Genomic DNA, 14197 nt, shown 5'->3' on the forward strand with positions numbered 1-14197 from the left:
GAGTTGCGAGAGCACAAAATATTTGCAAAGAAGAGCAAATGTGAATTTTTTGAAACAGAAATTCACTACCTTGGCCATATTATATCTGCCGATGGTACGTGGATGGAGCGAGAAAAAGTAGAGGCTATTCTTAAATGGCAAGCGCCGAAGAATCTCGAGGAATTGCAGATTTTTCTTGGCATGTCGGGGTTCTATCGACAGTATGTGAAGGACTACGCGAAGATTGCAGTCCCGTTGACTGACCAGTTAGGGTCAAAAACTAAAAATATTAGTTGGAGGGAAGCCCAACAGAAGAGCTTTGATAAGCTCAAGGTGACCGTAGCAGCTGCACCTGTTTTGACTATTGTTGTCGATCCAAATGAGCCGTTTGTCTTGGAAACAAACGCTAGTAATGAGGCCATTGGGGCCGTACTTATGCAAAGGGGACGCCCAATTGCATTTGAGAGTAAAAAGTTAGATCGTGCGCAGCGTAACTACTCGGCTTACGAGCGAGAGTTACTAGCAATAGTTCATGCACTGAAAAAGTGGAGACACTATCTATATGGTGCTTCTTTTGAGGTCCGAACGGACCATGAAAGTCTGAAATGGCTTTCAAGTCAAAGTGAACTGAAGGGTAGAAAAGCTTGGTGGGTAGAGATTCTACAGGAGTTTGACCTTCCAGATACGTTACCAGAAAGGTAAGTATAACGTGGTGGCAGATGCACTTAGTCGCATGCCACAGATTAATGAACTTAGTTTCACAGTCTTCAAGAATGATTTCTTGGAGTCACTACGTGGTTTATGTGAGCACGATCCATCTTTTACAGAGGTCTGACACGCTATACGCATATGCACTTCTTCACAGACGACGCGACCACCTCCCTCGTTGGCACGGATTGTGGACAGGTTAACTAAAATGGCAAAGTTTATCGCCACAAAGAAAACTATTAAAACGCCAGAGTTGGCAAAACTCTTTATTGAACATCTCTACAAGCTAATGGCCCTGCCCTCAGATATAGTGTCGGATAGAGATAGAAAGTTCAACAGTCATTTTTGGAGGGAAGTCTTCAAAAAGTTGGATACTACTCTGAGTATGAGTACAGCAGATCATCCGGAGTCTGATGGTCAAACTAAAAGAGTTAACCAAATTCTAGAGGATATGTTGCGTTCTTATGTTAGTAAGAAGCAATCTAATTGGGAAGAGTACTTGCCCTTATTGGAGTTTGCCTATAACAGCTCCAAACACTCAGCGTGCGACTGGATTTACACAATTCATGTTAATGTACGGATTCCAGCCGAGATATCTGATGGCTGTAGGCCTAGAAAAGGAGAAGATTCAATCTGTTAAGGATTTCCTTGAAGATATGAATGATATGCTCAGAGCCGCATGTGAGAGCATTCGTAGTGCTCAGGATCGCACTAAAACTTATGCGGATAAAGGACGTAGAAAGGTGACCTTTGCAGAACGTGACTTTGTATTCCTTAAGGTTCCTGCGCAGTCTCAGAAACCATGAAAACGGGAAAGTGTGATAAACTTTCTCCGAGATATTGTGGTCCTTTTAAAATCCTTAAGAAGATTGGGGATGTAGCATATAAACTTGAGTTACCGGAGAGTTCTCAAGTCCATCCTGTCTTCCATGTCAGTAAACTGAAGAAATCAGTTCACGGGTTAGAGAACGCAATTTCTCCAGAGATTTTGGTGGACTTGATAGAGCCACCAAAGATACTACATGAACCTGAAAAGATTTTAGAGTATCGTGACTTAAAGTGTACCAAGAGGTACTTGTTAAATGGACAGACAGGGATGAGGAGGCAGCTACTTAGGAACGCCGTAGTGCAATTTCCAAGAGGTTTCCCCACCAGTTTGTTTTCGAGGACGAAAACTCTTCTTAAGGGGGAGGTAATGTCACGTAGGCTATAACGCCTGTGATGACTGACGGCGGTAGACCTGATGGCGAGACGGGACTTTAGCGTCAATGCCTCGGCCGGAGAGCTGAGGATGTGGCCATCCGGGGTTCAGTGGGAGAGGATGCCCATGCGGAGTCATGGGTGGCCAGGCTAGTGTGGATGGCATGCCACACACTATATAGCCTGGGGGGGATGAGGGGCAATCCTTATTCTTTTTTTATGGCTGGGTGGTGAGCCAGAGGCCATCCCCTCTTGTGGTAACGCCCGTAGCGGTGTTACGATAATCTAACACACTTATTATTCACTCTCATATGTTCTAGAGAGTATTTAGTTATCCATAACTCTTAACCAAATGAATTTAGATGTGACCACTTATAAAAGTTACAACTTTTATAATACCTTTACATGATACTTATTCTTAACTCTCATATGTGGTGCCAGAGAGTATTTAGTTAACCCAAAATGGGGTTGACATCCCCCCCAAGTGATGTAGATTCTGTCCTCAAAGTCTAGTTATGGCCTAAATGCTTGGTTGCTAAGCTTGTATCTGTAATGATTGTAGCGTGACTGGGCCTATTGAGTGTATAAGGTGTTCACAATCCCGTGTCCTCCATGCCTTCAAATATTTGGTGCATGTAAGATGGAAGGCATCTAGCTCAATACATTACCACTTCGTCCATTGCCCCTGTGTTCATGTCAAAGCACCAAATCTCGTGATCATACTTTTCACATCTTTCTTTCGATTGGTTGATAGGTATCACGATACTTTTCACAATATATGCTGCGACAATGGTTGGATTAGATATTGTCTTCTCTACTATCGCCTTATGGAGCTCCAAATATTTTTCTTTTAAGGAGTCCATGAGTCTGCTTATCATTGTTTGTGTAGCGTTTGGTTCTCGTCCCTCCATAAGGTACACTGAAAAAATATTGCAGAGTCTACTAACCGGTGGTCCTGGTGGCTTGCAGATACTGTGTATTAGTAGGCATCAATGTTTTTATAGGACGAAGTCAGATATGCTCTATACCTTCAAGCATGGATTTCAACACTCCTTGTGTGACCTCGATAGGTACCTTGTTAACTTGATATATTAGGGGGAGGGTAGGCATCCTTAGGCCTTCATGTTGTATGTTATAGAGATTTTCACGCTTTGCCTACTCCTCATTTGTGCAATCTGCTTCTCTTTCATGTTTATAGCATGTGCTTTGGCAGTAGCATCTGTGAATACTATTGACATTTGGCATAGGAATAGTGAACTACACCTCTTTCTTTAATATTCTGTTAGTTAAAGCACTATTTAAATGGTCAACTAACTCACTCATGTCCATGTCCATACATAGCCATTGAGCATTAGAGCTTCTGCACTATCTGCGAGATCTGCACCACATCTTTCTGTGGCATAAGCATTGTCATACTTATAGACATATGTTGGGTATTTTGGAGTCGTGTGTGTGTGTGTGTGTGTCCACCTCATTTTTGTACGTGTCCCTGAATATATGTGTACCCATGTTTGTATGTTCATCTTGTCTAGTGTGTATCCACTTATGTGTATGTGTGTGTGAACCATCTCTTAGAGGGGTCACAATAATATCTAGTAGATATTATTATATGTTTGCATAATCAAATGATGTCATGAGGTTAACATTATACCAATAAAGGTATGGTACTTTGATTGAAGAAATGAAATGGTCAAATCATTAATCAAGCTCTTTGTTGAGTTATGCAACTTAATGGTCCTCTCTCTCTCTCTCTCTCTCTCTCTCTCTTTCTCTACATCACTAACTGCCAATGCCTGTGTTACTACTACTGCTCTGCTGCCTATACTGGCATCACTCCCACCGACTGAACCAACCATTGCATGACCTGTAGTTTGTCTGTATACCACACAATCACATCAAATTCATTGCTTTTTGTCACCACATGTGCGTGCCTGCTATCACACGTAGCTTCTGTTGCACCCCTCTGCCCCTCGGGACTATTTGACACCCCTTTTTTCAAAGAGGATCAATGGCGGACATTGTCGCTCAAAAATCGAGGATCGAGTGGGCCGTCAGATTTTTGTGATCCATGTGTAATCCCTGTGAAATCCAAGTGTGCACCCTGTGTGATCCCATCTTGGCATCCCTGTGTAAAATGCCAAGATGGGATCACACAGGGTTCACACTTGGATTTTCTATGGATTACACATGGATCACAAAAATCTGACGGCCCACCCGATCCTCGATTTTTGAGCGACAATGTCCGCCATTGATCCCCTTTGAAAACAGGGGTGTCAAATAGTCCCGAGGCCCCTCCGCCCTCGCAATCCTCGTATACATTGGCTATGCCACGTTGCAAGAGACAAGTTTTTTTGAAAAATTTAATTATCTATCGTATAAAAAGGGCTTCTAAAAGAGGTGTTCACACTGGAGAAAGCACTTTTGGGCCTCTCTCATATGTTTTTAGCTTTCACATTGGCTTCTTTATCAACCATGCGGGTAGGCACTAACCAATGCTTCATCAAGATTTTCTTTTCAAGTGTGCTTCGTACACTTGATCATCAAGTGATGGAGCCATGGAAATGCTACTGCAAAAGGCGTTTTGTCATCACGATTGAGGGGGGGGGATTCTTCCTCAAAACCCTTTTTTAGTTTTTATATGTGTGTGTGGGTCATGGGTCCTCTGCAAGGGTCGTCCCTCGAAAGAGAGTTGTAATAAATGCTAATGTGTGTTTTTCTCTTTGTGTTCTTTGAGTCAATTACCTTTAATAACGCTCCACTAAAAATCCCTTATCAATGCAAGGGAGGATATTGTGATTGAAACCAATATATGACATGGACAACTAACTCCTAGTGTTACCTTAGCCTCTGAGTCGAAGTTGGGGTCAAGGTACATGAACCTATGAGCTAAACATGATAAGCCTTTGAGCCATGCTAGTGTTGAGGCCAAGCTCATCAGCCTCTAAGCCAAGCTTACCAGCCTCTGAGCCAAGTTACATGAGCCTTTGAGCTTGCAACTAGAATATGCCAAGTTTGGACCAAAGTTGCAGTAGGTGTATTCTTGCCTAGTGAAAGTTCCTCATTATACTTCCACCTTCGCTCCGAAGGGGGATTTGTTCGGTATTTCGGAGTCTCGTGTGTGTGTGTGTGTGTGTGTGTGTGTCCACCTTGTGTTTATACGCGTTTCACAATATGGTGTGCACCCATGTTTGTATGTTTATCTTATGCAGTGTGTATTCACTTATGTGTATGTGTGTGTAAACCTCCTCTTAGAGGGGTCACAATAATATCTAGACATTATTATGTGTTTGACATAGTCAATAATGTCATGAGGTTAACCTTTATACCTATGAAGGTATTGTACTTTTGTTGAAGAAATGAAATGGTCACATCATTAATCAAGCTCTTTGTTGAGGCACGCAACTTACTAGTTCTCTCTCTCTCTCTCTCTCTCTCTCTCTCTCTGTCTACCTAATCCCATGATGGAGTTCCATCCTCTATAGCTCTAACAATCTAACCCTAGCCTAGGCAAGCATTGACATTAACATGGCATCTGTTGGCATGCATTCTGTTTGTGTCATGGGCATGGTGGGCATTGGCACACACACTTACACTCCAACAATTCTAGTGAGACTGGCACTGTGGGCTCTATACCTTCACTAAGTCTTACATCATCATCCTCTTTGCCTTTGATAGATTCCTTTTGACAACCACAGATTGTGTGCCTTTGAGAAGGTTGTGTTCCAAACATGTTCTTTCATCCACCATTGTTGTAACGGTGGAAGAATTAACATGTTACTTCATCCATCATTGTAACTTCAATTCCAAAGTTTTGCATAGAAGAAGCAGGTGGAGACTATGCCTCTTAGAGAATATTCTCATGTACTTCTTCCACTACTTCTTCAAGAGTTGGTGCTGGTTGTGGCTTTGGTCCGCGACTGGAGTATTCTTTGACCCCTTTTTCTACATCTTAGATCTTCACACAACTTTATATCAGAATTTAGCTGTACTCTAGCTTTCTATTATATATTCATTAGTTTGAGTTTACTTCCTATTAAGGATAGTCAGAAGCTATAGTGTGAGTTTAGACCTATTCTTCATATCTTTTTTGTTGAGAAGTGTGGTGCCATCATAGAGCACATGTAGAGGCAAAGAGTGAGTAGGTGAGCATGAAGTCATTTGGCAAAAGTGGATTATCCCACATGCATGGACCAAGCAAAGATGTACTCTCCCCATATAAAAGGGGTCATTTTCGATTAATGGAAGAACAAGCACTTCTCAAGATTCTCTATGAGTGCAAGTTAATCTATCTTGCAACCTAATTAGCTTGTGATTATCACTTTGTTTCACATACTCTCATCATGATCTTGCTTAGGCATCACCCACCTTAGGATTAAGTTAACCATGTGTCACTAGTGTGTGCTTAGTGTGTCGTTAGTTCAACTAACTTCTTGTAGGAGGTACCATGAATCTTAACATGGTATTAGAGCCACCCCTTTTCCTCATGAGTTTTTCCCTGTCATCTCATTAGCTTATTTAATCATTTCTTTACACTAATCAAGCCATTAATCATATTTAACTATAGCCTTATCCTCTTTACCTTCTTGTGGCCAAACTTGCTCAAGCTTGTTCTCCTCACTCTCTAAATATTTGGCCAAGCCCTTCAAGAGGTATCTCACACAAGCCTAGGCAAATCTACATCTCCAAGCTTTCATAGCAATTCGCCGCCAACCAGCCACATTTCGCACTATAGAAGTGATTGTTATTTTTCATCATTCGGGCAATGTACAAGGAATTAGTGCAAACCCTTTTAGGAGCTTCTTATAAATACTAAGAAGAGCCTACAATTTAAATTTGGTAGCATTTCATCCACTGAGCTGGCCACAGCAACCAGATTACTAGTCGCCTGATTTCTGTCATTTTTGGGATTTTTGGGTGTTTTTTAGCTGGTTTTTTATACTTGGGCCACTCAATCTAATCAAGGGCAAGAGGTGTATGTCAAAATACCCATTAAATTTGGATTCCCCAAGTTTAATTGAGCCCTCCTAGTCTTCAGCTTTGTTAATCATTGTATTAAGTACTAATCACTATAATTAAGTAAGTAACAGTAATTGGGAATACAATTAAGCAATTAGGGTTGCATTTAGTGTGTTTACAGATCAAAAGCATAAATTTTGCATTGGGGCTACCATTAGGAAGCTCTAGAAGCAAAAAATTAAAAATTGGAAGCACACGAACTACTTGCATTTCATCTTGATTAAAAGCACCCACATTGGCGAGAATAGACACTACCAATTGAAGCATCGTAAGATCTTTGGTAATACCTTATCATTATGGCAACATTAATAAGCATCAGTTCTCATGTAGAGAAGTTCAATGGGGAAGGGTTCTACACATGTGCTACACATATGTACTTTCCAATGCATAAGAAATTGTGGAAAATCATTAAGGAAAATGTGCTAGATGAACCAAGTGAAGGGTGGGTTGAAAAATATGAGCAAGCATTGTCACTCATTGGTTTACACCTAGGTACTAGTCTTATTCATCACATTGACTCTAAGGAACACGCAAAAGATACATGGGATACATTGAATCTCTTGTTTGGAGCTAAGACAAAGAACCATGAAATTCACTTAGCAATTGAGTTCATCTAAAAATGGACTTTAATGAATCTTTGGCTCAGTTTGTCAGTAAAATGAAAAGCATCATGACCCAATTAGATGGCATAGATGCAAAGATTGGAGATAAAGATGCAGTTGCAACAATCTTAAAAAGCATGGATGCGAAGTTAGATGGCATAGTTGCGAAGATTGGAGATAAAGATACATTTGCAATAATTTTAAAAGCATGCCAAAAGGAATACAATTCACTTTTCACAACCTTGAAGAATCTACCAGAGCCAAGATTTGATGGATGTGTCTCCTCCCTTTTGGAGAAGGAGAGAGAATTAAAAGGAAGTAATCCTAGCACCGTTGACCATGCATCGTTCAACAAAAGCAATGTGAAGTGTCATAATTATTGTAGAAAAGGACACTTTCAAAATGAATGCAGGTTCAAAGACAAGCCAAAGTGTAACTACTAAACAAGTTCGAGCACAAAGAAGAAGATTGGAGATTGAAGAAAAGAGAAGGCAACTTTATGGGGACTACTTTGACTAGTAGTATGAAGAGATCTCTAGTGATCAACACTTCTAAAGAGCAAGGAAGCAAACAACACCACTACCCTAGACATCTATTGTAAAAGAGGGGTCACCATATGAGTAGATACCCATCTTATCATTTCATTTTATTTGTTGTGTGTATCTACCTGACCACTTGAGAGTAGATAGTTGAGAACCTAGGGGGGTAATGATTGTTGTAAACCACATCCGACCACCTTGAGTATCCTAGAGATATGGCACCAAGGGGGGTGTTGAGAAGTGGTGCCATGAGCGCATGTAGAGGTAGGGAGTGAGTAGGTGAGCATGAAACCATATGGCAAAAGAGGTATGAATGGTGTTTTTCTTGTTTTCAAACCTAGGCAAACATCATAATGTATGTTCGAGTGCTCTTTATGAGGTCTAGGGTGGGCATGAAAAACTAGTAATTTCATGATGAGGTATGAAATTTGGTGTTTTTTTTGTTTTTCCACCTAGGCTAACCTTAATAAACATCACAATGTTTTGAGTGCTCTTTGTAAGGTCTAGGGTGGGCATGGAAAGCTAGGTCATGATTTATAGGTGAAAAACTAATGGTTTTTCAGTGTCACCATGCATGATGTTTAAACCGTTTGGAGCAATATTCATACTTATTAAATATGTTTTTGATGAAATTTCCTTGATGTGAAAAACTAAGGTATTTTTCACGATTGTGAAAAGCTACTTGAGTTTTTTAATGTCAGGAAGCAATGTTAGATGTTAAAAAGTTAGTAAGTTCTTGACATGATTTGTTTTTTGGGATTTTCATGGTATGAGAAACCAATTGATTTTTTCACACTTGAAAGTGAACATCATTTTTTCATTTTTACAATCACCCATGGGTTAGTATCATGTAATAGACTAAGGTTTCTTGCTACATTTCATCAATGCTACTTTGGCATGAGAAACCAAAAAATTTCTTTAGGCATGAAAAACTTTTATCTTTTCATGTAGCCTTAGAATGGTTGATTGGGTAGTTCATGTATACGATTATGAGGTCAATTTGTGTTTTAGACCATTTAAGAGGATAGATGTGAAAGCCCAGTCACATTTTCTTGGTCGCGTGAAAAACTTGATTGGTTTTTGATGGTTGAAGCTGTTAGAGATTTTACTGATTTTTTGAATGAAGATAAGAAGAACATGCATGCATTGTTGCCATATACATAGGCAGTGATGTGTGTGAACACACTTAGGACCGCCGGGGCACTTTTTCCCTCTTTAGGAGGTTTTTTCCCCCGGCTTGTATATACGCCCATCCTTCTAGAGCTAACTTATCTTTTGTACATTGACATAATCTAATACACTTTGTGTTGTGTGCATTCTTGCTTCTTCTTCTCCAAGCTTTGTGTGCTTTCCTGCAACCCTACTTCCAACAATTGGTATCAGAGCAGGCATCAGCTCCCAAGGCTATGCCGCCAGCACCCTCCGACTCACGTTCTTCGATTGAGTTGAGCTTTCACGAGCGCTTCCGGGTCCCTATACTTTACAAATAAGCTCGTTTGGCTTTGCGTTCTCAAAAATTGCATCTGAGGTCATTTCAGGCTCCGTTTTTGCATTTTAAGTTCTGCACAAGTGTTTTCGTCATTTTCTGTAAAAATTTCGACATTGCAGTTTTCTGCAAAACAGGCATACGTATTCTATTGTGGACCGTGCTACATAGCACAAGTTGTTTTATGTTCAGTCTTTGCTTTATTATTTACAGGTAGCTTTTGCATCAGTTTTAGTCAGTGGCCATGGCTGATAACAGCAATTGATGTATTTCGCATGTTGTTTGCTGAAGACAAACTGGATGGAGACAGCAACTACCCACGTTGGGCATACATGATGCAGCATGTTTTGGTTGCAAAAGGAGTGTGGAACATTGTGCAGGGTATGGATGTACGTCCAGGTTTTGTGGATGTAGGATCTGTTGAGGATGTTGCAGGTTCTAGCAGCTCTACTGTTGCTGCTGTTTTACCCACTGCTGAACAAGCTCGTTGGGATGGTAAAGATGCACAGGCTCATGCCTTGATTGCACTTTCTGTCAAACATAACATCACCCCACATATTCGTTCAGCTAAAACAACAAAACAGGCTTGGGATATTCTAGCTGGTTTGTATGCAGGTCGTATAACGAGGCAAAAATCGCTTACCTGCGTAAAGAGCTAGAATTGAAGATTATGCAAGAAGATGATGACATGAATGTTTTTCTTGTTGAGATTAAAGATCTCAAAGAATAGTTGATTTCTGCAGGTGAGATTATTCTTGATCATTCTCTTGTGCAGACTGTTCTTGATGCTTTACCTGCTGAGACATATCAGACTTTTGCTTCCACGTGGAGACTTCTTAATGAGGACAGACCTGATGCTGTCAAGTATGATACATTAGTCAACAAGCTCTTGCAAGAAGCGCAGTCCATGTAAAACAGGGCCAGGCAGCGTGCAGTTGATCAAGCATTTATTGCTTCCCAACAGTAGAGAAGAAGTGGTAAGGCAGCCCCTTCCACTGTTTCTTCTCCTATTAGTAGGTCTGCAACTTCTTCTCCTTCCACAGGTAGCAACAATAAGTTTGAGAAGGCTCTTGATAAAGGCAAGAAAAAGACCAGGTGTAACTATTGTAAGGCAAATGATCATGTCATTAAGAATTGCCCTAAGCTAAAGGCTAAAGAGGCAAAGAAGAAAGAGTCAAATGCAGCCACAATAGCGGATGCTTCGATAAATGTAGATTCTGCAAATGTTGTGCAGGATACAGAATGGGCGTTTAGCGTGTATTGCCAGTATGACCCATCTGTACATGATGCATGTTTGGCAGTTTCTGTTGACTCTAATGTATGGTATTTTGACAGTGGTGCTACAAAGCACATTACCTCGCATCGTGATATGTTTACTTCTCTTGAGGCTATCCCTAATGGGAATACTGTCACATGTGCCAATAATGCTTCTTACCCAGTGAAGGGCATTGGTAAAATTATGCTTACTGCTACTGCAAATGGCAGCGCTTTCACACTTTCAGATGCTTTGTATGTGCCAGGGATAACGAAGAATCTATTGTTTGTCTCTGCGCTTGCTAGACTTGGATTTGTAGTCAAATTTGTGGATGACAGATGTACTATTCATGATTTGACTTCTGGTGATACGATTATTGTATCTGGCACCTTGTTTCGTGGGCTGTATAGGCTCAATTCTTATGACAAGTGTGTGGAAGATTCAGCAAATGCAGTTTCTGATGAAAAGGCAATTTCAGATGCAAAACTATGGCATGCTCATTTTGGTCATCTGAACTTTGCTAGTTTGCTGCGTTTTGCAGAAATTTGATATGGTTGCTTCATTGCCCCCTCTTGAGGCACCATTGAAACATGTTTGTGAAGGCTGTATTTTGGGCAAAATGCAGCGTTCTGCGTTACCAAAGGATGGTTCTGTGCGGGCCACTCGCAAATTGCAGCTTGTACATAGTGATGTATGTGGGCCTATGCAAACTCCGTCATTTGGTAAACACTTGTACTTTGTGACTTTCATTGATGATTACTCGAGGCATGCATGGGTATATCCACTGAAGGCAAAGTCCGAAGTGTTTTTGTGCTTCAAACAGTTTTTTCTTATGGTTGAAAATGTATCCAATTGTACTGTGGGCACCCTCCGTTCTGATCGAGGGGGGGAGTACATGTCTAAAGAGTTTGATGCATTTTTGGCTAGTCGTGGGATAAAACACCAATGTACAGTGCCGTATACCCCTCAGCAAAATGGTGTTGCTGAGAGGAAGAACAGGTCACTTATGGAGATGGCACGATGTATGGTCAAGAGCCAAGCTTTGCCACATGCGTTTTGGCTTGAGGTTGTCATGTGTGCTGCATATGTACTCAATAGGTGTCCCACTAAGGCCTTGCAGTCTATTACTCCATACGAAGCTTGGCATGGCAGGAAGCCTTCTATTGGTCACTTGCGTGTCTTTGGTTGCTTGGCCTATGCTTTAGTGCCTGTGCAACAACGTAGAAAATTGGATGATAAGGCTGTCAAATGCATTTTTGTTGGTTACAGTGCTGAGAGCAAGGGTTACATATTGTATCATCCGCAGTCAAAGCGTATCTTGATTAGTCGAGATGTTGTTTTTGTGGAAGATGCTGTGCAGCCTTTGTTATCGTGTACCAAAGAGACAGGTGTGAGCTCACGGGATGTATTTGATACATTGTCGCCTCTGTTTACAGGTGGGAATTCAAATGTAAGTATTAATGAGGCAAATATTCAGCCTATGCAGATTTCAAATGACATCATAGATCAGCCTATTTCTGATGTAGATTTACACAATGTAATTCATGAGGATAGGGCTGAAAATGAGCAGGCTAGAGGTATGCCTAAATGACTGGTGCAAACCTTGCGTGATAGTAAAATTGATGCACCTATATCTAGTCGTACTCGTTCAGGTTTTCAGCATGCCTCTTATGCATCAGATTGTTATGCTTTGGCTGTGTCTAGTATGTGTGAAGAGGAAGAACCTCTTTCATTTGATGAGGCACAAAAATCAGAAAATTGGTTGGCTGCAATGCAAAGTGAATATGATGCTATAATCAAGAATGGTACATGGTCTTTGTGTGATTTGCCTATTGGTAAAAAGGCCATTGGATGTAAGTGGGTTTTTAAGTTGAAACGAAAGCCAGATGGCAGTGTTGATCGCTATAAGGCTAGACTTGTTGCAAAGGGTTATGCTCAAGAAAAGGGCATTGATTTTGATGAGACCTTTGCTCCTACTTGTCGTATGACTACCATTTGTAGCATTTGTGCATTGGCAGCTCATAATGGTTGGAATGTACATCAGTTGGACATAAAGACTGCGTTCTTGAATGGAGATTTGCATGAGGAGGTGTATGTATCGCAGCCTCGTGGTTTTGTTCAAAGAGGGCAAGAAAACAAAGTGTGCAGGTTGAAAAAGGCTTTATATGGTTTAAAGCAACCTCCACGAGCTTGGTATGAAAAGATACATGCATATTTGACTGCACATGGTTTTCAGAATAGTCCAACAGAAAGCACTTTGTATGTTAAACATGTGGATGATGTACATCTAATCATTGCTCTCTATGTCGATGACATGCTGCTCACAGGACCAAATGAGAGTCATATTGCTGATTTTAAGGCTGATTTGAATGCCTCTTTTGAGATGTCAGATTTGGGACATTTGCATCATTATTTGGGGATACAATTTAAGCAGTGTGATGGAGGTATTGCTTTGTGTCAGACAAAGTATATTGAGACATTGTTGCAGAGATTTGGCCTTGAAGACTGCAAGCCTATTGCTACTCCAATGGAGACAGGTTTGAAGTTGAGTCTTCATGATGCTGGAGATCACTTTGATGTCACACTCTATCAGACAGCTGTTGGTTGCCTCATTTATGTATGCATTACGAGGCCGGACATTCAGTTTGCAGTCTCACAGGTGAGCAGGTTTATGCATAGCCCAGGGTCTCAGCATTGGAAGGCAGTTAAATGCATCTTTCGCTACTTGAGTGGCACCATACATCTTGGGTTGTTTTATCCCAAGGGGGGATCATTGCTGCCAGATTTACATGCTTTTTTCGGACTCAGATTGGGCTGGTTGCTATGACACAAGAGTGTCCAGTGGTTTTTGTTTCATGCTCGGTAGCTCATGCATATCTTGGTTGAGCAAGAAGCAACCTACTGTGGCCACTTCTAGTTGTGAAGCTGAGTACAAGGCAGCTTTCACAGCTACGGTTGAGTGTGTGTGGCTCAGACGGCTTATGGCTGATTTGGGTGTTGGACAGGAGTCTGCCACCTCTATCTACACTGACAGTCAGAGCGCATTGGTAGTTACGAGAAACCCAGTTTTTCATGCTCGCACAAAGCACATTGAGGTGTGTTATCACTATGTCAGGGAGAGACTCTCAGCAGGAGAGATCAGCTTGGCCTATGTGCCAACACAGGACAACCTCGCCGATCTTTTCACAAAGGCACTTCCTCGTGAGAAGTTCGAAGCTTTCCGCAAAACTTTGGGCTTGCTCCCCTTTGTGGATTGATCTACTTCAGGCATGGCACTCCCTTATACATGAGTGCCAGCTCTCGTTCACACCATCACTCCCAGGGGGGATTTGTTGCCATATACATAGGCAGTGATGTGTGTGAACACACTTAGGACCGCCGGGGCACTTTTTCCCTCTTTAGGAGGTTTTTT

This window comes from Cibotium barometz, chromosome 39, assembly GCF_041138505.1.
Source record: "Cibotium barometz isolate CiBa-2024 chromosome 39, ASM4113850v1, whole genome shotgun sequence".
In the NCBI taxonomy this organism is placed as follows: Eukaryota; Viridiplantae; Streptophyta; class Polypodiopsida; order Cyatheales; family Cibotiaceae; genus Cibotium; species Cibotium barometz.